Source organism: Lingula anatina, chromosome 7 (assembly GCF_051362555.1).
Source record: "Lingula anatina isolate TDL-2025a chromosome 7, LinAna3.0, whole genome shotgun sequence".
In the NCBI taxonomy this organism is placed as follows: Eukaryota; Metazoa; Brachiopoda; class Lingulata; order Lingulida; family Lingulidae; genus Lingula; species Lingula anatina.
In genome coordinates, this window is record NC_141773.1 from 16,438,928 (window position 1) to 16,463,810 (window position 24,883).

At 35.5% G+C, this 24,883-nt stretch overlaps 2 long non-coding RNA genes across 8 annotated transcripts in view; one reads left to right on the forward strand and one right to left on the reverse strand.

Annotated features, from left to right (window-relative positions):
- Nucleotides 1-24,883, reverse strand: part of LOC147760814 (uncharacterized) — a 98,482-nt gene that overhangs the window by 19,169 nt on the left and 54,430 nt on the right. For 6 of the 7 annotated variants that reach the window (XR_015335346.1, XR_015335344.1, XR_015335345.1 and 3 more), the window contains one exon: nt 9,623-9,753. The exons of the other annotated variant lie outside the window; for it this stretch is intronic. This is a non-coding gene — a long non-coding RNA (uncharacterized LOC147760814). The remainder of the gene's footprint in view (nt 1-9,622; nt 9,754-24,883) is intronic. 7 annotated transcript variants of the gene reach the window in all.
- Nucleotides 6,923-11,800, forward strand: LOC147760815 (uncharacterized). Its single transcript, XR_015335353.1, has 2 exons — nt 6,923-7,179; nt 10,760-11,800. It is a non-coding gene; the product is annotated as an uncharacterized LOC147760815 (long non-coding RNA).

Consider the following 24,883-nt stretch of genomic DNA (forward strand, 5'->3'; position numbering starts at 1 on the left):
TTATGAACAATTAGAAAATATTACAAACGTACATTTTTTATCGTGTTCTGACTGTATTCATTAATGTTGTCATATTTATATTCTATTAGTCTTTATACAGAAAGTTTACTATCATTTTATCCAGAGATATTTTCTGATAGTCTTTCATATTATCTTTGTTAATCCATCTGACCTTTTTGACTGTCTTCTGACAAAAAAAAAAGTATATACCAGTCAGTGTAAACTTGAAAATCTGATTGTCTTTCGACAGACCAAGAAGACGGCCTCAATCCACACCTGTTATCATGTATGTGGAATTAAACATTTCACCTTTATTGACTAACTTATTAAAAGTCTTTCCAAAAAAAAAAAAAAAATACTGGCAGACAAAATGTCCTGAAAATACAGCTGTCCTCACGCAAGCTATGCGTGGGAAGCTTGGCATACATCAACTTCTTGGAAATCATAAATATCAAAACTCATAATTAATTAACTAGATATGCCTGTTTTTTATGAATAATTTCTAAAAGCATATATCACCAGCATAAACTTCTTCTTATGTCTCGTCAATGACCTTCATTGAATTGCTCTTCCACAAAAAATTTAAGTTAACCAATTTAAGGAAGAAGAAAATATCTTCATTAACCATCTTCCCTCAAACCAGCCTTTTATTATTATTATTTTTTTTCATTATTTTTTTTAGGGGAGGGGGACATTTGTACAAATTTTTTAACACATGACATAACTTTAACTGCGTCAACTCAATACCTTACTACATATATTCCAAAAAGAACATTTAATGCTTAAGATTATGAAGGGCGCAAGAAAGCAACGAAGAAAGACAATGGGGAAACATTAGAAAGTGGATAAGCTGTTGTTTCATCAGTGTTTAAAATCCCAGCTTTCACCACATACAACACTTCTAAAAGTCCTTGAGATAAAAAGGGAGTTTGAAATATTGCTAAGAGTCTACATTTCTCACCCTCCCCCTCCAATTTTTTACTCATCATCTCTTTCATTAAGTCTCCTATCATGATATTTCATATCACTAGGAAATGGTTGAACTCCCATGATATATATATATATATATATATATATATATATATATATATATATATATATATATATATATATATATATATATATATATGATAAGTATCTTGTCAGTCTTAAATCTGGGTTATCTTTACATCTATAAATAACCTGCTCCAACATGATGCAGCATCCATTTCATTTTCCACCTTATATCACACTGCAATGGTAAGAACATTTTTATCATTTAAGCATGGACAAAGTTCAGGATATGTATCTTCCTGCCTTGTTTTATTATTAAATTATTTCTCTAGAGATGCAGATTAATAATCTCTAACCACCAGTTTGATGCCTTGCCTACACCAGTCTGTCTAATCTGCTAGCTCACATCTCCCCCAATGCTAATCTTAGCTGTGACCTAAATCAATAATGACGAACTTGTCTCGCCTAGTGCAGGTAACATTATTAGAACAGATTCATAATTCAACCATCATTACAAGTTCAAGCCTCCAACTTCAGTCCACTTTTCCTCTAACTTATCATTTCAATATTAAGATTCGTCTGCAACAGATTGCAATAATTTGGCAAGCTATGAAGGCCTTGTTTAACTACTACTAAACAAAGTATCATTTTAATCATCCACAAAGTTTGTTTTATGTTTACAGGGCTGGAAATATAAATCAGTATTCTTCATGTGGGGTTTTCCTATATAAATCTATATCTTCACAGACTTAATCATGCTTTAAATTTATCAAGACAACTCTCTGTAAAAATTAAACAAATTCAATTTATGAATAGGAATTAATAACTGAAAATGCACTTGTCTAGAGGCTTCTGTGCTCTTTTCAGTAATGAAATGTCTTTTCAAAATATCTATCACAAACCATGCAATGTCTGATCATGGTGGGAAGATGGTTATCTTCAAATCTTTTTTCTGGTTCAGCTCAGAGACTGAAAGAATCAGTGTGTGTGTGTGTGTGTGTGTGTGTTCGTGTATATGAGCGCATGCGTGTTTAGGTGAACATTTTAAATACAAATGATACAACTGATCAAATTATGTCATTTCTACCTCCTTATCACTGTACACCTATGATTTGTTCCATATAACTATGACAGCCAGCAATTAATGCTTGGTCACCCAGGGCACACTAATAATCTAGTAAGACTCACCAAGAAATAACAGTCAATACCGTCAAAGACAATAGGTGTCTTTTTCACAACAAATTTTAAATAAGCCTTACAGAAACAAGCCTAGGTAACATGTTGTTTGAACACACGTACATGCAGAGAGAGAGAGAGAGAGAGAGAGAGAGAGAGGTAGAGAGGCAGTCTAAGACTGAATAACTTCTACAAATCAAATATCAAAGAGAGAGAGAGAGAGGTAGAGAGGCAGTCTAAGACTGAATAACTTCTACAAATCAAATATACAGCCCTAACTAAATGACCATCAACCAATGCAAATACACCTTGTGTCCTCTGCGTGCCAGCCTTCTAATTAACCACTGCATCAGTTGACGTTTATAGCAAGATGTGTCAAAACCCAACATAATTGACAGTGAGAAAAGACTCATGTCTTGTCATGTGCAGCAGTCACTGGTTACTACTTAGCTCAGGGTTTCAGATGATGAACTGGCAGAGGGGAAAGTTCTACATCTCCGCTTTGTAGATGCTTATGATTAACCCTGCTTTTGTTTCTCAGAATAAAACTTCTTAAATATGAAAGTGAAAGGAAGAAAAAAAAAGGGAGGGATCATTGTATATATGTATTGTATGTTTTTATGTGTTCTCTCATAAATATGACTCCAATCTGACCACCTAGTGTTTTGCATCAACAGGTGAAAATAAAGGTTCCCTCAACATAAAATACAACAACTGACAAATTGTAAGCTATCTTTATAATCAACTCGCATGAAGATCCGACATATGTCTACCCAAGAATCTAAATTATGATGGCAGATAACTGCAGACAAATCTTAATTCTGGTCTGTCCTTTTAAAGCTAACATTGCAATTTGGACATTGCTTATGGGCTTGCATTTTGAATGCATATATATAATATCCACATCTAATAATGCATGTATATGAGTGTATATGTGCGTCTGGCAGAATTTTCCAGTTGTCATACTGAACTATGTTTGGCCTAGCTATCAAATTATCATGCCCAGTGCCCTTGTTGCACATGTTTTCCACAACCCAAATTAAATCTTCCCTTTTCCTATCAAATCACTATGTCTAGACAGCAATTCTGTACTCTTCTAAAACTATACTCATTGAATAACTAACCAACTCGGGAGCAGAAATAAGGAAATTAAAAACAAGTCTCATCCAACATTCACAAAATTACATTTGGAAAAGCTTGATTGTTTTAATCTGATATTTTCTGGTTGAATAATTATTGCTTATAGGTAAAACAAATGTGTGCTCTTGAAGGTCTACACAGAGCCTAAATGAGATCTGTACTCTGCCACTGGCCTAGAATGTCATACAAATCTACACAACGTCAGAACAGACAGCCCTTCATGCCCATGGGGGGAAGTTAGCTCTAACAAATCCATGTTCAACACAAGTGAACCTTGTGTCACAACATCAACATAGACCATTAACACACTGCAAGATAAACTCTGCTCATGCTTTCAGACTTGAAAGAAGAAGAAAAAAAAATCAATGTTTGTGGAGGTTAAGACAGGGCCTGAAGTCAGTCAAACATAACCCAGACAGTATATTAGACGAACCACAGATTGAAAAAAAAAAACTTTACAAAGTTCTAATTTCAGCTGTATTCTATACAGTCAGAGCCTTTGTTAGAGATTTATACCCTTCCTACCTGTGAATGGTTCAAATATTCCTAATCCTATATAGTGGACATGTCCGACCTCCTGCGCGCGGCGTGGCCATCGTTCACGGTCGGCGTGTACAGCTATTTGTCCATGTATTTCCATTTCAAGACCAGCGTGCTATGTGGATCATGTGACCCATAGATTCCCGGCATATGGAAATGAAGTACGTACAACTGCAAAAGTTCAGGATCTTCTTTTACTTTTAACTACCTTTCATCTTTAACCAACACAAATATCCACATCTCTGCATGGCAGGCTTTCCTTTTTATGGATCACGTTTTCTTTTTTTATGTGTGTCTCAGTCTGGTAAGCTACAACCGACCTTTCTCGTCTTTACAATCCAGACATGTTCTTACAATACCACCAATATAAAGACCCAGGCCTAGAGGTCAGTGAACAAATACACTACCTCTTCGCAGCAAAATCCCTAAAAGAAAAGGCCCTGACATGTTCCCTGACGCTAAAGTGACGATAAAAACAGGTCCACTTAAATCCTCAGATGCAGGCTACGATGTGACGAGCCACAGTGACTATTTGAGGCACTGCTAACTCCATCTACCTGGCATGATAAAGCCTACTGCTAAATTAAAGCTCTCAAAAAGTACCATATCTTTGACCCAGACACTGTGAGCTATGCAAGTTACCAGACAGATAGGGGCTAGTGCATGTGCCAGGCAATAAGGATATGCTGGGCCATCAAGGCCATTGTATGCCTATGGACTAGACACAGTGGGGCACAATCACATCCCAACTTTTTTTTTCTTTTTGGCAGAACAAGAAAATCCATCTCTTGTTGTAGAATCCTATGTTAGATATCCATATCTTTTAAGCCATTTAGTCTGGTCTAGGCCCTGACCATGTATAGGTAAGCAGTGCCACCAGACTACTTAACATCTATCCAGACAGTTGGTCAATACCATGGATGTGATCCAAGCTTGTCCTCTGGGGAGAAACAGGGGGGAAAGTCTGAAGGACATTAACTGACCACATCTGGCTGTCACAAGGTCAATAATGAAAGCAGTGAGCCGAAATTTCACCCTACCAACTGTACACAATACTTTCAATATGCCGAAACTGGTCCATGTTTCTGACTTAAATTTTCTCATCTGTCCTTCCACAAAATAACCTGAAGCTTGTACCATAAATATTGAATATGGTAGGAGGTGATAGTCACATGTGAACAGTTCTGTATTTTAAAAGCACATAGGCACTATACAGTTCCAAGGCTTTTATATGTAGAACAATATTGATTATGTCCAATATAAACTGGGCATGTAAATAATGAAGAATGTTGGGTTTTTCATTCAGGGGCTCTTTTTTTCTCCTACCAGTATTCATAGTGAGAACAGCAATGAAACAGAATCATTGTACCTTTACATCAACACTGCTAAACTGATTGATGTAAAAATAACATTTAGACTGTCTTAACAAATGTGTTGTTTTCACAAAGCAAGGCTATTCATCGAGTTTCTTTCTGTCTTCAATATTCACAGATATATAAATTTTCTACAGCACCAGCAAATCGATTCTGCATTCGAATGCATTTAAAAGTGACAAAGACTCATGGAATCTTCTCAAGACAGCAATTTGTAATCATTCACAAAATTGGGAAAATTAGCACCACAGACTAACCATGGGAAGCAAAAACAGGTGTGTCAATATGATGCTGAAGTATACCAGTCATTTTACACAGGAAACCTGCCTTGATGGAGTGGTTTCTCTCACAGGTGTGTCGTTGTCTATGTACATGTATGCCAACAGCCAGTGTAGTCAAACACCTCACCACTAGGGTGGACACACTAAGACCCCATTCCCAGAGATTAGATCTATCTACTTTAGATCGACCTAACTCCCTGAGGGTTCACGCTAAATAGCTGTCAGCCGAGCGGGCACGAAAGTTAATTACCCCCTTACAGCTTGTAGTAGGCTGGATGGACATTTAAGCCGGATTATCTGTCAGTAATCTAGTGAGACTCCTCGCAGGGATAGATCGATCTAAAAGCTCTGGGAATACGCCCTAATAAGTGGGACTACAGCTTATTTCAAAATGAAAGCTGGATGTGTACCTATTATGATTCTGCATTGATTACTTGACTTTAATGTGTGTGTGTGTGTGTGTGCGCGCGCGCGCATGTACATCTGCTCATGCTTTCGTTTTTTTTTCCCTTTTTGTCAAATTCATCCATCCTTAATTGAATAAAAGTACAATCAACTTATTGCCCTGTTTGTCTAGTCCAAAAATGGTAATTGGTTATTATGAAAAGGAAACAACCTTTGGAATCTACTTTAGTCATTTCCTGCTTCTGTGGTATGTGCTCATACAAAATGCTTGTTTTAGTACTGGAGGTTAGTTATTTCCTGATTCTTTTATTTTATTCTTTTGCATTTTTTTATTTCTTTGTTCTTTGGTACTTGCAAATTCAAATGCACCACAGCACTTGAAGCATTATCAATATGGTACAGAAATACCCATCATTCAAGTTGAGGCCCAACATATTGCAGTTAGTCTGTTACATCATTGTATTACGAAAAGAGACCCAGCGCACACAAATGCCCTGGCATGTGTATAGCAAGTACCTGCATATGCACATGGCAAACATATAGACAGTGTACAGTAAAAGGCATTTGGCCAGTCTGTTACAGATTTTATACTGTGTATAAAGTATGGCCCAGTCCAGTCAACTCAGACGGAATCCTCTAAAGGCAGTCCTATTCTGCTTGTTAGAGCTGTCTGCAAATCCATGTTATCATCAGCCAGAGCCCATAGTTTAGACTACCTTTCCTCTTCCTAACAGCCAGCTTTAGCTGCAGTGACCCAGACTTGCCCCCTTTCAAGATCAAACAGATAACAGCCAGCCAGTTGGTGTACAGGGCTCCCCATTACCTCTCTATACACAGCCTGGCTAAATATTCAATTATGCCAGCCCAAACAGACTGGTCAGCCCCCACACAATCCCAGCATTCACAATCCCAATGGTATGCCCCTCATTCTCCTCCCCATACATCTGCACTGCATGGAACCAGTGCATGTTATATAACTGCCCCCCTTTTCATGTCTGGCTGTGCACACTGGCTGTGAGGAAAGGAACTGCATTAAGCCAGTCTGACCTCCTAACCCAGACAATTGAATAGTTGAGAGGTCAGAGGTCACTCTGATGACCCCAGCTGACCTACTGGTGCTTTGACCCTTGGGATAGCATTACAGGGAGGCAGTGGAAAGGGGGCACACTATGATCCGAGGGAGAGGGAGAAGAAATTTCTGAGGATTGCTGTTCTTGTATTCCTGGCCTACACATTGTTACTAAACATATCTTTTCAAAAGATACAGGAAGGTAGAGATAGAATATCCTGTATAAACTGGTAAAGATATGAGTCACTACAGAATTACAGATAGTCAGTAGAAATTAGTTAAGAGAGGAAATGACAACTATAAGAAAACCTGGGACTTTTTGGCAGGCATAATATGTTGTATGGAATGTAAAACATTTATGAAAAAAAAGGGGGGGGGGCATCTACAGTAGTGTGCAAATATAATCCAAGCCACCACAGGGAGGGAGAATTCTGTGAACTTGTGTCAAGAAAAAAGTAGAGGGTTTTTAGAACATTTAATTTCTCAAAGAAAGGTTTGATAAAATGTAACGAAAAAGCATTATAATTAATACCCAAGGCTGCTAAAGAGAGGGGATTCAGGGAGAGGGGAGGGAGGGGGGAGGGCAATGGTCTATTCAGAATCTTGACTTGTTAAGACTGAAAACAGCTTTACTTATTTTACCTGCTTAACAGATTGACCAACATGGGATTTAAGTTCACAAGTGCAGTAGGTTCCTCATGGGAGGTTTCATTTAATCAGGCTAAACCATATCTAGGCTGAATATTGATTTATATATGCATATAAAGAATTAAAAGTCTACACTTGATCACTAGTATCTATGCTACCTGGTGTAAGTATCAGTGAAGATACAAACACCAGTCAAGGACTGACAGAAATATTTAGCCAAACTCTCCTAACTGGGTATCTGACAGCATTTGAAAATCGAGACAAATCTTAGACAGAGAGCCCAACAAGGCTGCTAATAATCCCTGACAAACATTTCACAGACATTCAATTCAGTAATGAATATTCAGGAATTGCAGCAATAAATCACTCTGTACTGTAATGAGAAGACAGTGCCAACCCTAAGTGAACTTCGTGGACCAGAGGAAAACTGCTGTGAAATATGGTCAGTGCAGCCAGTCTAGACTACCCGCATGAAAATGCAGTAGTATCGAAGTAGCAAAGAAGCATTAACGCAGTAGTGATGTGGAGCATATTTGCAGTAGAAATGCAGTATAGCCTACTGCAATTCTACTTCAAAAATTACATAGGGTTGTACAGAGGAGGAGCATTAATGCAGTAGATTAGCAGCATGATAGAAGCATGTTTCAAATATGCTAATTAGCTCCCACATCGAAGCAGATTTGAAGCATGTTTGCAGTATGATTGCAGTAGTCTACTGCGCTGGAGCATCTACTTCGTTTTCGTGCGGGTAGGCTAAGGGTGATTTATCACCTGCCTGCATTAATGTTTGGTGATGAGAAAATGGCGAGGGAGAGAGAACTGTAATTGGGAATGGTAGCAAATGAAGGAGAAGGGGGGGGGGGGGGGGGTGACTGACTTTACCAACAAATCATCAAATACTAAGTCAATAACAACAAACAAAACTCACAGCTGGTTTTCCCATTACATTAAACAGACCTGACCAGAAGCATGTAAAACTGGTGAAATATCTCATCTCTACTTCTCCCAATAACCTTTGAAGTGAAGCAGGCAAAACTGCTATCGTTACTTTAGCCAGTCCCAGCCAGAACTTACTGTAATGAAGTCAAAGATTTTGCCAAACCACAGTATTCAGATGCTCCACAAGTCTGATTTCTGATTCAGTTAAGTCAGTCCGTTGTCATCTGCTGCATTGCAGACTGCCTCTGGACATCTATGTAAAAATATTCCAGTAAACTGCTACCATTACTCAAGCCAGTAACAGACATCAAGCCAGCATCAGACAGTACACACTGTAATAAACTCAAGGTTTTTCATCAAACCTTGGTACCCATATACTCCAGTCTGATCTGAGTCAGTTCAAGTCAGGTCGTTGTCCATCTGCAGCACAAGTTAAAGTACTAGTACACTGAGGCAATTACTCATTACTCTCTACCATACAGGAATGGGGAGATAAAGTAAAAATCAATTTCATAGTCATTATTATTATCATTGTGTGCAAAATAGTAGCGAGGATTATAATAATAATAATAATAATAATAATAATAATAATAATAATAATAATAATAATAATGAGAAATGATTTATTATTATTATTATTATTGTGTACAGACTAATAGGGAAAGGAGGGATAAAATTTACAATGGGACGTAGGTCATAAACACATATCTTCTAATATTTGAGGTCTTGAAAATGTGTTGGAGAAGTGTGTTCATAATGCTGTGAAAAATGTAAAATACAAAAAAGCAAATCAAGCAGAAACATTGCAGAACAAAGAAAAAAAAACCTGAGCACTGTAAAAAAGCCCACCCCAATATATGAGATCTATTCCAATTGTGAAATTCAAATGCAAATGTGAGTGCAAAACAAATAGAAGAGTAACAGTTTAAAAAAAACATTCTTTCACTCCTCTCTACCAGTCCCCATACCCTGTATTATAAAATTTACTGTGTAATGTGGTGCAAAGTCATGACTTGTCCTAAACATTTACCCTCATTTTTCATCTTTTTATAGCTCACCTGCCAGACGTTCAATGTTCTACCCCACTACACATCAGCTTTGTGGTTTGGAGGTCTAGACATAAGTTACAGGACCTAGAATGTCTCTTCTGGCTTAGGGGTCTGACTTGTCTGCATAACTTCCATCATCACTGTAAAGAAAAAAAAAATTCTCTGAAGATATTCAAAATTACTCACATTGCTATTCAAAATCAGCAGGGCTATTAGATTTTTTCCCTTTGAACATTATATTTCTAATCAAAAAGGTCCCATGTTTACATAAACACATGCAAAAAATATTTATATAAAAAAACACACACATATACATACTAACACACATACACAGAGAATAATATTAATATCTTGCTAAAATAAAGATATTGCTGTGTCATAAATCATATCCGTAATGTGAACGAGTCATGCACCTCCTACAAAAATTAGAAGTCAGGGGTTGCACACAAACATATCAGTATCCCTTGGATCATGTCACGCACCATATACCAAACAACATGTGTATAGGTTCATATACAAAAATAACAGCATGACAAAGATGTATCACGGATCACGAACCACATATCAATTATGACACATGCTGCTGTTCTTACACTGGGATTTATATGATGGCAAACAGTAGTACAAACACCAAAACAACATTAGACGGAATATATCGTACTAATTGCTCAAATGTCAAATGACTTGGGTACAATTTCATTTCTAACATCTCAAGAATCGATAATGAGGTTAAAATGCCATAAATTTTCTTTCTCCACATCTTATCATTAAAAATTAAGACAAATTCCCCAAAACTGACAAAATTATAGTTATCAAAATGTGTAAATTTGTTTTCATCCCCTTATCTAATAAAAGTCAACATAAAGAAATTAAAAAAAAAAAATAGTATATGTGTTGGGATATAACCCTACAACCTTCACACTATATGCTATAAGAAGCATTTCTGTTTTTTATCAATATTACAATTTATCATAAAACACATCTAATCAATGAAACAAACTCATTACACAAAACCTAGATATTATTGCCTTCAAAGTACGTCTCACAGCACAGGGATACCCCTTCAGTGTGAATTAACCAATGTCTAATAAATCATCAATAATCCTTGTTTCACCATAGAAACCATGTGATCTTGTTTTGCTCCAGACAGATACAAAACCTCAAAAGGCCAGCAGGTCAGCCTTGAGCACAGCAGGCAGTGGGGAAGACTGGAGGGTGACCACAGACTACAGCTACATGGACTATATAAAAAGTATGGACAGTATGCACACTGAAGTCAAGGCTTCTAAGGCCCTATTCCCATAGACACCATCAGTCTTCTCCGATCCACCCAAATCTGTGAGGACTCTAGCTGAGCACAATCAGCTTAAATGAATGGCATGCCTCACTGCTGAGAGTTATAGACAACTAAGGAGAGTTTCACAGAGAACCAAAAAGAAATGTGGCCTTCATGCAAATATCAAATGGAGACAGTTGCTGATTTAGGTGCATTGTGGGACTATAGTTTGTAAAACACCATCAGAGCAATATCACTCAAATTATATTTATGAGTTATGAATCTAGAAGTGCCAGTCATTAAGTAGTATAAAATTAATCAGCATGCAAATAAATGTGTACATTATAATCGTTACTCATAATCTTCAGTATATGATAGTTTTGTAAACTAGTTTAGAATTCATGTTCTCATTTAGTAGCAGATAACCAGGCAGGCTATGCAAGTAGGGTGAAGTGGCACAACCAGGGCATTAGTAAGAGTATAACAGAACATATCTTCTCAATTTGAAATATCTATAATGTACATATTCTGCACAATTGTATCCACACTTTGTAACTGATATGCTGTCATTTCATCATTAACAACTAATTTATCATACAAGATAGGATCTAAGAGGTGTCTAGGCCGTGAAATTGGTGTAACAGTAGCATTTGCAGACATGTATGTCTAGGAGATTAAATAGCCTGGACATCAATTATTTATAGAATAATGTCTGGCATGATATCATCAAGGCAGACACAATAAGTAATTTACTGCATGTTTTGAAAGAGCAATGCATGGACCCAATATCCATCAAGAAATTATAAAGAAAACAAAGAACATAGAGGATCTATTATCAATAGCATAAATGTGTAATATTTGCAATTCCAATATATATGGACAAAAAACTGTTTTGAAGTTTGAGATATAAAATAACGAGAGAATTCACAATTTTTAATATCTCCAGTGTTTGCTTTATTACAATTAATGCAAATTAATGTTTCTGTTAGAAAGTCACTTGGAAAACAAAATGTTTTAAGTTACAAATCAATCAATTAATCAATATATGAGATTAAAAAATGATACTCAGACATAAACATGCCTGTGAAAGTAGCTCAACATATCTGAGACAATGAGACCCAAGGTCAATGGCCCAACATGAGGTTGAGGTCAAGGTCAATCATATTCCAGGAAAAAGATCTAATGTGTTTTATGTGAACCTATCACACCAAAATCTTTATCGATCAAATTGAAGATGTTCTAAATAAAAGGTATATAATGAGCAATATGTCCTTTCGACCAATCTTCAAATAAATTCTGAGAATTATGAGAGAGAGAGAGAGAGAGAGAGAAAGAGATTAGAGGAGGTAAATTTTCTTGACTCCAATTGATGACAATGAGGAAGTGTAAAAGATTTGTTAAATCCCCACCAAAATTATTTTCATATCAATTTTTTCACCAAAAGCCTGTGTATGGTTCGTTAATAACTAATATACTAATAGCAATACCAATTTCAGAGTGCTCAGACAGGTTAGTTTATCTAAATACAATAAATATGTTTACTTATTATGAGTGTTCAATTTGGGACATGATTGTGATAGATGAGCCTCCTGATGATTGCACATGGAGAAGCTAACACCAATAATGAAACACACACACACACACACACACACACACACACACCAAGAAATAAATTCAAACTGAACTGGACTGTAGTTCAAAGCAATCCATCATATGTACCAAATGTAACCAGGTCTTCAGTCTGCACCAAGGCTAAGGTCAAGTGTTCCATCAAGCTGCAACTCCTCTTCACTTGCCTATATTGCTAGTACATGTACCTAGACTGAACCCTGGACTTAATTAGCCCACATCGCCCTGAGAGCTTCAGTGTCTGTATAAAGAATAGCCCATACATCATACAAACTGCCTGTGCCAGGTCATTACTAGGTTACTGCGGATATGCTGGTGCGTGCATGCACCCATCATGAGGTGAATCACTATGTTGCTGTTGCTTTTCAATACTCAGCAACCAGGCGCATGTGCATGTGTGCATGTGCCTAAAAACTTTGTCTGTCGTAAGGTACTTAGCAATAAACTACAGCAAATAACAAATACAGTAATGTCCCATGGCAGATAAGATGTAGTAATCACGGATAATAACACTAAATTATTATATATAAAAACATATAAATAGATAACCTATTTCACAGAAAATATATAAAAACAACACATTTAAATACAGGGTATTTTCTTATATTATGCTGTCTTTTCATGCATAACATATACCTGATGTAACTGATGATGAGAAAATAACATATCCCAAGGGACAACAGTGGGTCCTAATATACCCGAGTTTAGGAACCTTTTAAAAAATGCGACCCTTCAGATCATTTTTACCAACAATAATAATTAGAAAGCAATACAACATCAGATCAATGAACTGACATACATGTACTGAAATATAGTGACACAGCATAGATGTTCCATGATGGGAATGTCCAATATTTAATGACTTGCACCCAGATACTCTATGAAATAGGTTATCTTTGAACCTTATTCCAGGGCATGTGATCAAAATGATAGTGCTCACAGCATGTAGGCAATAAGTCACATGTGTTCAGGTTTGTTTGTAAAATTTATCTAAAATTGGCATAACATCACAAAAAAAGGGATTTGACAAATAAAAATGTGCTGAATGTATTGCATTCGCATAAAGAAGGCAACATTGAGCCATAGATTTTTAAGAAAGTTAACTCTGACAATGAACAGCCAGAGGATGAGCTTTTTATCAGCAATCATGGTTTATTATTACATAGGCATAATCACAAGGAAAGCTGGGTTGTTAAAAAAAAATACGGGCACCTGCCACTATCAAAATCAATTCTGACATGTTTTGGTTTGGGTCCTCTCTAGCAGTGCCAGTTCCCATATCTTAGTCTATGCTAAATGTTTAGCACTTGACATAAGTGTGTTTAAACTGGGTAATAAATCATGGTTTCTCTCCTCCCCATTGCCAACCAGTCTAGACTACAAATGCACTGTCTGGACAATGCCAGCGGACCAAGGTATTGGAGTCCTGGTAGAAAGACTGGGCTTTAAAAATAAATAGATAAAATAAAATAATAATAATACTCATAATCATTATCTCCTTCTTTCGAGAGTAGAATAAATGAATAAAATGTATAAAAAGATAAATAAGGTAATTAAAAACCTCTTAAAATCCTCTTGCTCTCCCTTTCACATTATATAAACTGCACTAAAATGTGGGATTGCACCCAGTTTCCTCCATTTTATACCTGTATCACCTATCTTCATTTTGTAAAGATGAAAAAACCAAAGTAATTCACTACCTCTAGAAAAACATTCAGCAGACATGGGTACAGTGGCTCCCTCTGGATCCAGGGTCTGACCCCAGCTGACTCCATTACCACAACTATGTCAACTTCACATCTCTCCACTGCAGCTAAATACAGCAACAAGGGCATGGGTTATTTTAGCAGGATGCATCAACTGTCTCTGAACTAACCATCTTAAAGCTCTAGATGGTTACTGCACCTTCTCACAAAACTGCCAATTTTAGGAATTTTTGAACTGAATCTCTTTAAACTATAGAACCAATTTATCAACAAAACCAGTAACAAACTCAAAGCCATACTCTTAATTTCTAACATCACTAAAACAAGCACCTAAAGAACTTTTTCATCTTTCAGATGCAAGAGTTAATGAAGTGCACTCTCTAGAGTGGAACTGGATTTGATGTCTCCCTTCCCCATGATGCCTACAGCCCATCATCAGTGTTCACTTCAGCACAGAGGCTACTGGTACCTAAGACTAAAAGTTTTGCCTAGGATGTATTTCTGAGACTGCCCCTAGACCTAGTCAGTTGCTGGCGAACCCCATCCTCACTGTTCACTGAAACTCAGACACACAGAGCCTGTTGGCATTTATTGACTGTATCTTGCAGAGTGGGGCAGCAATGTTGTGTCTACTCAGTTCTGGCAGGTTTGCGCTTTACTGGAACAGCTGCCTCAAGTCGCAAGAACAAACCTCTTGTAAATCTTTTTATGCCTTGACGTTTTCTGTTAATTTTCTTTTTTTCTCTTCATTCCAGGACTTTTTTCTGAAGGACTTGGTGTGTTAAAGTAATCTAAACATGTGGAAGGAACTACAGAAAAACAGAAAATACAGCTATCAATTGTACAACAAAAAGAGCCAGGGCCTGTTAACAAAGTTTTCTTGAACATTTTTCATGTTATCATCTGGAAAACACTCCTATCAGGCTCCAGAAAGCACTGCTGGGGAACATGTGTTGGATTAACTCTTAACCCCTTTTTTCTTCCACAGACATGCCAAAATAGTGGCAGTTCTATCTGGCTGTGCTCACACAGGGATTTGTTCTACCCTGATCAACTGAAACCTGGGATATATTAACTAATGTCAATGGGACAAATTAACTAACATCACTGGAACACAAATTAACTAATGCCACTGGAATAGACCAACTTACGCTATTGAGACTGATAAAATGATGTAGCTGAATGGCCAGATTAAAAAGGTACCCCCAATAGGTACCAAAACAGGTGCATCAACAGGAGCATGTACCACTATGTACCCTTTAAATTCAAATCCATGTTAGGCAATGAAAAATTGTATATTACATATATGCCTCTTCTAACAGCACCCTAATTGTGGACAGATAAGCATCTTGACTATAATTGTTCTGAATTAAATCATCTTGCACTTTTTATAATTTTACGTAAGATACAGATTTTAAGTCAATATTACTGTCAAGGTTGCTGTAATCTTAGACTGCAAAAGGGAAAAAAATTCAATGTTTAATGTATCAGTAATTAATATTGCTATGTAAAATCTGACCTCCAAAAAGTGTTAGTCAATCTTATTCAGGGTCTCATCTCATGTCGCAATTGTGGTTGCAAAAGATTCAAATGACATATCCTCAAATTTTCAGTAATAAATACAATGCACTTACAATGATGATAAACAACTACGCAGAGATCTTGCATTTTAAGTAATGGGTTGTTTTCTGTATGACTGTCTCTATTTACCAATTGAAGTCCAATCATCATAATCTTTGTCACCATAAAAAGCACCCTTTTGTCTTCAATCCACAGATCAAAAACCCTGGCTAACTACAGTTATAAAAACCCCAGAAGCCTAATTAATATATACATTTTTTTTTCAACAAGTTCATATCCTCTTAATCACAAAAAGGTTCCAGTTACATAAAAGATGCAGCAACAATAAAGTCAGTTTATGATTTCATGGGCATACTTTGAAGATTCCTTTGTACAGTTCAGTGTTATTATGTCCTACAAGCAATCAATGTGTTCTCTATATACCAGATGTCAGGCTGACACATGCACTCCAGATTGTGATGTGTTAAAGCATCTCAACTACAGCATTCCACGGAAAAGATCACACTGGAATCACTGGTTCTTTGTATTACATGTGGCAAACATATGGCTTAGGTTAAATTTCAGCAGGTTTTATTTATTAGGCTGGGTAAAAATTGAGTAATGGCTTGCAGAGCATGGATGGACTAGATTTTTTATATAATATGGTTTCAAAGAAATAATATACACGAAACAAGAAGAGGCTAAAAAAACAATAAAAAGTAAATGTTACATATAAATAAACAGTATATCAACTGGTCTGTTGAATGAGAGATTAATCTCAATTTCTTTCTATAACATTTCAAACAGGCTCTACTTATAAATATTACTTCAATATTATTACAGACACAATCATAATTATTTTGGAAAATAAATGAGTCATTCTTACACTTACAATCATATAAAACTTTTTTTTACTTACAAGAAATTTGATTAATACCTTAAATTTTGCAAAACAAATGCTTTAGTCATTTTGGCTAAATAATAATCTTAATTGTGTAAGACAGTTGCAGGTTCTAATTCTCAGTTCTCAACTCTGACAATGTGTTAGTTATGCAAAGGTTTAAGACAGTACGGTATTATATAAAGAGTTCACTTTATCCACTCAACTAAGTCACCCAAAGTAAAAAGCATGACCTACAGGCTAGTTCTCTCTCCTAACTCCTCTAAAAATTGAATAAAAACTTTATCACTAGATGTCTCCACAAAGTTTAAACTTGCAAAGTTCCTACTGCAAGCTTTATTCATGCAATTAACCTGTAAAGCATGCTACATATAAAAACATCCCCTAATTTCATCAATTGTATTTGCCAGTTTAGTATTCCACATTTTTGTGAAAAAATTCTGTAAAATTTACTGATTAAAAAATCTTTAGAATTTCAACAAAAAAACTTTTCTTTTTTAAAGTGTTGATTTCTTGTTCAACTCATCATGCATTTGAAAACAACTAACTTTATGTGAGCAAATGACAAAAGAACCTTTCTTTAGGTATCCTATCCAGGTATTTTCTCCAAACAGAATTTACTTCCAGAATACTATTTTCTCCTACTCACAAATCATTCTCCGACCTGCCCCTGCACTTCGATTTGATGTTTGATACCATTTATAATTAAACAATTTTCTTCTTAATATCTAGCCACATGTTCATAGGACTGCAATGTCTTCCTGTACATTTCAGAAGAAAATATTGACTGTATGTACCTTCATTTGAGTGCTTTAATCATTTTTAAGGTCTACATTGAGAAATATTAGTAGATTTGCAGATATGTAGACCTAGAATATATGACTTTGAGACATTTTTTAAATGTGTAGTATACCTTTAGAACTTGAGGGAATGACATAAACTAGGCAATCTATAACCTATCCATTGCAATCATTTCCAGCATCTGTCAATCCTTTACAGATAACAGAACCCCTACAGCATGCCCTTTGCCTTAAATAACCACTCCTTCTAAAAGTGCTTCACCCCCAGACAAAATATCTCATAGCTGCATCCCTTTTAAGACCAGCTCTAAATCTATCTGTACATAAATCAGACCCCAGCCAAGTGGATCTATCAATCCATGGTAATGTGGAATCCATAACCCCCTAAGGCCTTTCTCAGTCATAATTCATTCATTAGAAGTAGCTTTGCACACTTCTGATTCCAGCCTTGTGGTTTTTGTGGTTAGTTCATGCTAGGATCATTAAGAAATGTTAGATACACAAGCCGTGTTATTGGAGGGTTTAGTGGTAAAAAGCCATTGAACTCAATAAACACTACCTCATGGTACCACAGCTACCATTTTCATCAACTCTGCCCTACACCTTTATTTTCTATACTCTTTATAGCTGTTTACCTCATTAAGTATTTTTTAATAAATATTATAAATCAATGTATATAATTATATATACTTTTGGCACTTAGAATATGATCTTGTTAAAAGAGAAAAATTGTATCAGTCACCAAACATGCATTAGATTTCTTTTACAAATTTTCGTATAAGGTTTTCCACTTCAACATTATAAATTTTAAATGCCTTTGTAAATAATTCATAAAAATTTGATCACACCATAAGGGCAACAAGTGTCACTTTTTATTGATCAAACATTCAAACTCAAATTCAAATCAAATATTTTGTCTAGTGTCCTTGAATTAAGTTCAAATTCAAAAGCGTTCGATAACACACACATATATATATAGTGAAGGCAGCAGGATGTGTGTCGTAAAGAAAGGATGGAATGTGGGTGTGGGTGTGGGTGTGGGCAGGCACAGGCACTGGAGAGTAAAATAGTCCTAAAATTCAGTCAGGAAGTGATAACAAGTGCATAAAGAATACCATCTCACACATTTACCACTACTTGCTTTCCTTTATTCCCCTTGTTTCTATAACAAGTTTCTTTTCATTTATTTATTTCTTTTATATATTCAGTGATCATATCAATGTACCAACATTCTTTTTTAAAAATGTTCATCTCTAATTTGCATTATATCTTGATATGTGGAGCAATTCGCAGAAAAATTGAATTCAACTTTTATCTCCATCAATAAAAAATATTTGCTAATATATAGTTTAGACTGTAAAAATAAACAAACAAATATACCTGATTCTTTTAAGAAGCATTCTGTTGGTGAGCAATAAGGGTGGAAGACAAAAACAAAATATCTGGCATGTCTACATAATTGCCACAAGGACACCGAAAGAATCAATATTAAGGTGATGAATGACAGTAGAGGTCAACCAATGAAAATGACACTAAAAGCAGCATGTTTGCCTGGAAGCCAATCACAATACAGCATACCCTGGTGTTTGAATAGTGTCAGCTCTTACAACACACACCAGAGCAAAGGTTTCGTACCCAGTTTTTTTTTTTTTTTTCTTAAAGAGCAAGGTGAAAAGAAAGAAGGAAAGACAACTAGTTTGTTACTACAAATAAAGAATAGAAAAAAATTACTTAAGATCAACATTTTCATCAGCAATTTGTTTATCTTTTATAATAGCAATTGCTGTATGTGATTTCATCTTTTTTATCCTTTTTCTTTTTGCAACTGAATCACCAAATCTCCAAAATATTCTTTTAATAATAGCAAAATCTTTAAATCACTTTTCTCTGTTTTTCAACATACTGCTCTTGAAAACTGTAGCAAAAGAAAATATAACTTTTCTAAAATAAGTTAATTTTCAATCGCAGCATTCAACATATTTTTTAATCAAAAGCATTCAGTATGACTATTACATATTAGATGATGCCGTGGGATAATGCAGTATCTATAATGCAGATCACTCCAAATCTAAACAGCTCACGTATGACTGAGTTCAGACCTCATTCTTCCAGCTTTCTTGATGACATTCAGCATAAAGACCGCATAATGTGTCGCAATGCGTGTGCGCAGTCTCCGTCTGCGCAGAATCACGGAGGCCAACACTCTCAAGCTCATTGCTACATTATGTATACTCCAACTAAATCTGATAAAAGTTTCATGAAGAATCTAAGAAATAATTTTTTTCCACTTAATGTATCAATCCAAATCAATCGATTCAACTTCTTTGAAAAAAAAAATTAAACTGTGTACAGTCTCGGCCCACCATCACAATGTTAAGTCGCCTTCCGATTTATTAAAATAGATAAACATCAAAAGATTAGTTACAAAAACAGTTTAACCTCTTAGTTTTCCTATCATTTGACATTGTTAAAAATAAGTAGAATCTCTATAATATGATATACTCTGTTTCCAGATAATTTATTCTGCAAAACACTCTATTATTATTCAAGACTATTCAAATGGTTTCAATTCACCATAACCAAGATATCGACAAAGCCTTCCAAAGCCTTGCAAAATAAATATATATATATATATTTTTTTTTTTTCTATAAAATATCTTTGGCATTAATGAATATTTTTTTCTAATCAAAATCAACTAAGAATTGAGTCAATGGAATTCTTTCTAAGATGCCAAATTTTCGAAGAAATGAAGAACATTTCTGACAACTTTACAATCTACCTATGCTTCTCAAGAATGAACAAATATTCTAATTTCGAAAATTGGAATATGATACTCTTTTCCTGGCAAAACATCTCTTCTTTAGCACCAATAAGTTCAATCAAAACTGGTCATTTTCAATCTTCTTTGGTCATGCTTTTTTGACCCTGCTAGACAAGTTTCTTTCCATTTTGTTTTGATTGAATATTGTGGCCAAAAACTGTTATTTCAGTAGATGCCCTTGTGAGAAGAACATAAAAAGCGCCTTTTACCAAAGGTTTTTCTCGACTCTGCGCATTCTACTTTAGACATGATGGGCACTCTTTGCACACATTGTTATGTGCACATACCACCTTTTATCTGTTACTAGATATGGGCTATGAATGAACCTTCACTTCATTTATGTCTTCAGCCTTTCTTGTAAAATTTAAGCTGAGTTCATCTCTCCATTTTTGACTTTCCATTTTGACATTATAATGGCCACAGACGGACACTTGTTTGGCCATTTCTTACCATTAATCTGTTATATTAGGACCAGCTCTGATTTATGCAATTCTCCACCTTAATCAGACTCATGCAAATGAAACTTGTTAAAAAAAAAAAAAAGAAGGCGGCAACACAAGATACAATTCTTTTGTGAATCGTGAAATAAAATTTATGTGCGCATGGGCAGTGCATGCCGCATGTACGGGGGCTTCTCAAACGATTGCGACGAGAGAAAATCCAACCCTTTTTTATCTAGAAGAAGAGACAAAACTTTAAAACTAGGTAATATGCCTCCTGGATGCTTACCTGGTCTTAACAAGAGAGGATATTCAATCAGACTGGACATTCAATCAAACTGCATAGCTAAATCCTGCTATTTCATGTCAAACCAGCCAACAACTGAGGAGCCATTTGTTCCATACGGCAACATTTCCCTTCATTTCCAGAGTTTTAAACAAAGTATATGTGCGCACGCGCAAAGGACTTGAAAATAACGGTTCTCGTCTGCATACTTATCATACATGAAGTTCACGAGCCAGGGACTGGACTATCCCAGTCACTCTTTCTCTTCTTAAATGTTATGAACAATAAAGATAGAGAGAGGTTGACTCTAAGTCTTCCTTGCTTCTCTGTCTACTGTCAAACTAAGAAATGGCCCATTTGAAACCCAACTCAAATATTCTTTAAATTTTCACTTCAACAAAAATTCATGCGTGCGCATGCGCAACATATGCGACACGTAAAAGTTCACGCCTACTAACTAATCATATATGAAACCTCTATAAGAGAAGCATACAAGTACTCAACCATATTATTCTGGTGCATGGCATGATGTCAGAAAAAAATGATCCACTAGACTTGATTTCCATCCACTTGAACCAGGCTGGACAATCTATTGCTCGTCTTTAGTGCTAAATCACCAAAGGATGGCCAGTTGGCAGCACACCCCAAAACTTCTTTCAATTCTCATTTAAACAAAATCATGCGCGCATGCGCTGTATGCAAAACGCTAACATTGCCCTCTTGCACATTACATATTAATGCAACCCCTACGTGTGCAGACAGACCAGTGCGCAACCTGCTTTTAAACATCTTAACATAAGACAAGACAGTTTACCTATCTCTCATGCCAACTACCACTATCTACTCATACAAAAATGCCACATCTTTGGCAATCGTCAGGACAATCAAATGTTTCTATTCTTTTTACATCACCCTTGAATAACATTCCCGAGTCACAATATACCCTATAGCATGAGCCAAGCTGATGTAACGGTTACATTAGAACTGACTGCATTCCAGTTTAAATTTGACCTCGTTTCCTCCAACATGCCAGACAAAACAGTCCTCCAGATAAAAAAGCACTATGATTACATTTGACTTCATAACCTTGCTATTCTTATAGTCATAACCGTGTTCAGAGCACAAGCCATAAACCACATTTCCCATCTATCATGTACACCATGGTGTACTTAAAACCATGTATATTTAATCCAAGAGTGACAACACCAAGGGCCACGGCTCACTGAGTAACAATTAAAATTTAAAATAGCTTACACCTCCGAGTTTTCACCTCTACTCCTATCACAAAGATTTAAGAACAGTAAGTGCATGCTTTACCTTAGTATTTATATGCTTGTTGTCATGACAGCCGCAGACCCAGACATTTCTCTCCCTCTATGCACCAGGCCTGGCATTCAAATGCAACCGTTTGCAGGCAGCGACTGTATAAGGATAATTGTATGCATGCGCGCATGCGCATCTTGGACTACTTTCTTCAACAGCTTGAGACCCAGTCACTGGGATTTCTATTCTCTTTTGTCCCCTGCTCATTGGTGGAAAACTTTGCACTATTCATTTTAAAAGCCATTTTTTCTCACCCTCTTTCTTTATTTCTTATTTTATTATAATTATTTTTTTATTTTATTTTATTTTTTTTTGTTGAATAAATTATAATTTGCTGCAGTGGCGTGTTTTCCAAATATGGGCAGATGTACAAGGTTAATGTATGCATGTGCGTGCGCACACTAACGGTCGTAGGCTAGTGAAGATGTCTTAAATCTCGAGCATTATGTTTTATTACATTTCCTCCTATATTCACTTTCAACAAATTTTCTATTTGTATTGTAGGGGAAAAAAAAAGAAACGTGACAGATATTCTAATAACCACTTTTAACTCTTTCTCTGTTAACTTAAATATTTCACCAAAATTTAAACCACTATAAAAAATAGCACTTTTCAAATCACTGATACATAATACAGGGGAAAAATGAGGCCATTTGAGCCTCATTTTCTTAAATTCCACTGTGGTTCCGATTATATAAATAATTTTTAAAGTTTAATAGGGGCACTGCTTCATTTTTATCATATCCTTTTTCATGAGCTATGTTTACCCAAGGAATTAATTCTATGATCATTTAAATCAGACCACTGAAAAAATATATATAAATCAATGAAATAATAAGAACTTAGTCCATAGACGGCACACCATCTATCTTTTAACTAATAGGACTAGCATACAATTGTAGTAAAACTTAAAAAAAAAAAAAACTTAAAAACATTGCAAAATTGATTTTGTTAAAAAAAAAAATAAAATAACCTTTGCCTATAATTTTCACATCTGAAGCTGCTGACCTAAAATTACGTTTCAAAACCTGAAAATGTGAAGCCACTGAAGGATATTTAAATCACAGATTTTTTATTAATATAATAACAAACTTCTTCCTTTTATTTTGTATACAATACTTTTCCAATTTTCATGCATTTTAGTTGATTTTTTTTTTCAGTCAAACACAAAGCCTATAAAACCATTAATGAACATCACAATTACCTCAAAATTGAACATAAAGAAATGAACAAATATTCACACCATAACAATTAAAAAACTGAAATGAATAGATCAGTTTTATGAGGCATTTATTAACATAATCTGTGTACATGAATCTGCACCCAGAATTTTCTGAGGACTGCAGTCTAGACAGATCTAATGATTGTTTCACACCTACTTTTACTGATTATCCATTATTCATCCCAATAATTCCCCACCAGATCAAGTTTTAGAGTTAGACCTGCCTTTCCACTGGCAAAAGCCCAGTTTCCAGGATTACAGGTTCTCTTTTTTTCTCCAGGAAACACAGAAGATGGATTCAGAAAAAAAAAAACATCAATAAATGAGACTGGCTGCACTGGGAAATTCCAGAAGTTTAATTCAGTGGCCTCAACAGGGCTCACCCTCAACTAGACTGATAGCAAGTCAATGTGGTAAATGGTGATCTTCCAAATTACACTCAGCATATTTCTGTTCCCTGCACACCAATGATTTTTCAATTCATCTAGGTGTAAAAATTCAACCTATGATCACTACACCTTTGCACCAAGACCACTTCAGCTAGCCGTTCTAGACACTTTTTTACTTGATACCAAAGTTTAAATAAATAAATAAATAAACATCAGAAAAATTAAAAACGCAATCTCTAACACTGGTGCCATCTGGACTAAATTATGTTCAAAAGTTGTTCTTCAGATATGCATTTCAATAAGCTAATGATATTAAAAGAAAAAGGTGACTACAACCTGAATGAAATTAGTTTCTTGTGCCAAGAATAAGCAAAATGTCTTATTTTACAATAAAAATCTTGAATTATGCCTTACTGATAGCAACAATAAAAGCAATCATTAAAATAAGATATAAACAACTCAATTTGATATCATACTTCATTCTTGTATTTTCTCTATCTTTTCAAAAGGCTCAAGCAAATGAGCAATCCCAAACAAAATGAATACTACTGTCTGATGAAAAGTTTATGTTAAAAAATATATTGTAAAGGTAAATAACTGAAAAAAAATTATAACCAGGTCAGAATAATAACCAAAAATGTTGCCACTGAAGTAAGTTTTGAAACTACTGTAAGGTGCTGCCCTCTACATTCATAAAATAACACTAGCAACCACAGAATACAACACAAAAGCATATTCTAAATTTGACAGTTAAAAAAAGTTCTCGTGATTTATTACAAAGTGAGTAGTGCAAAAAAAAAATGCCCTCAACACACAATGAAATTATCTTTAAAATCTCAATTGGTAATCTTCTGAACTTAAAGCTTTATTTTTCATCAGGCTAAAATAACTACTAACATGACTCTCTGAGACTCGG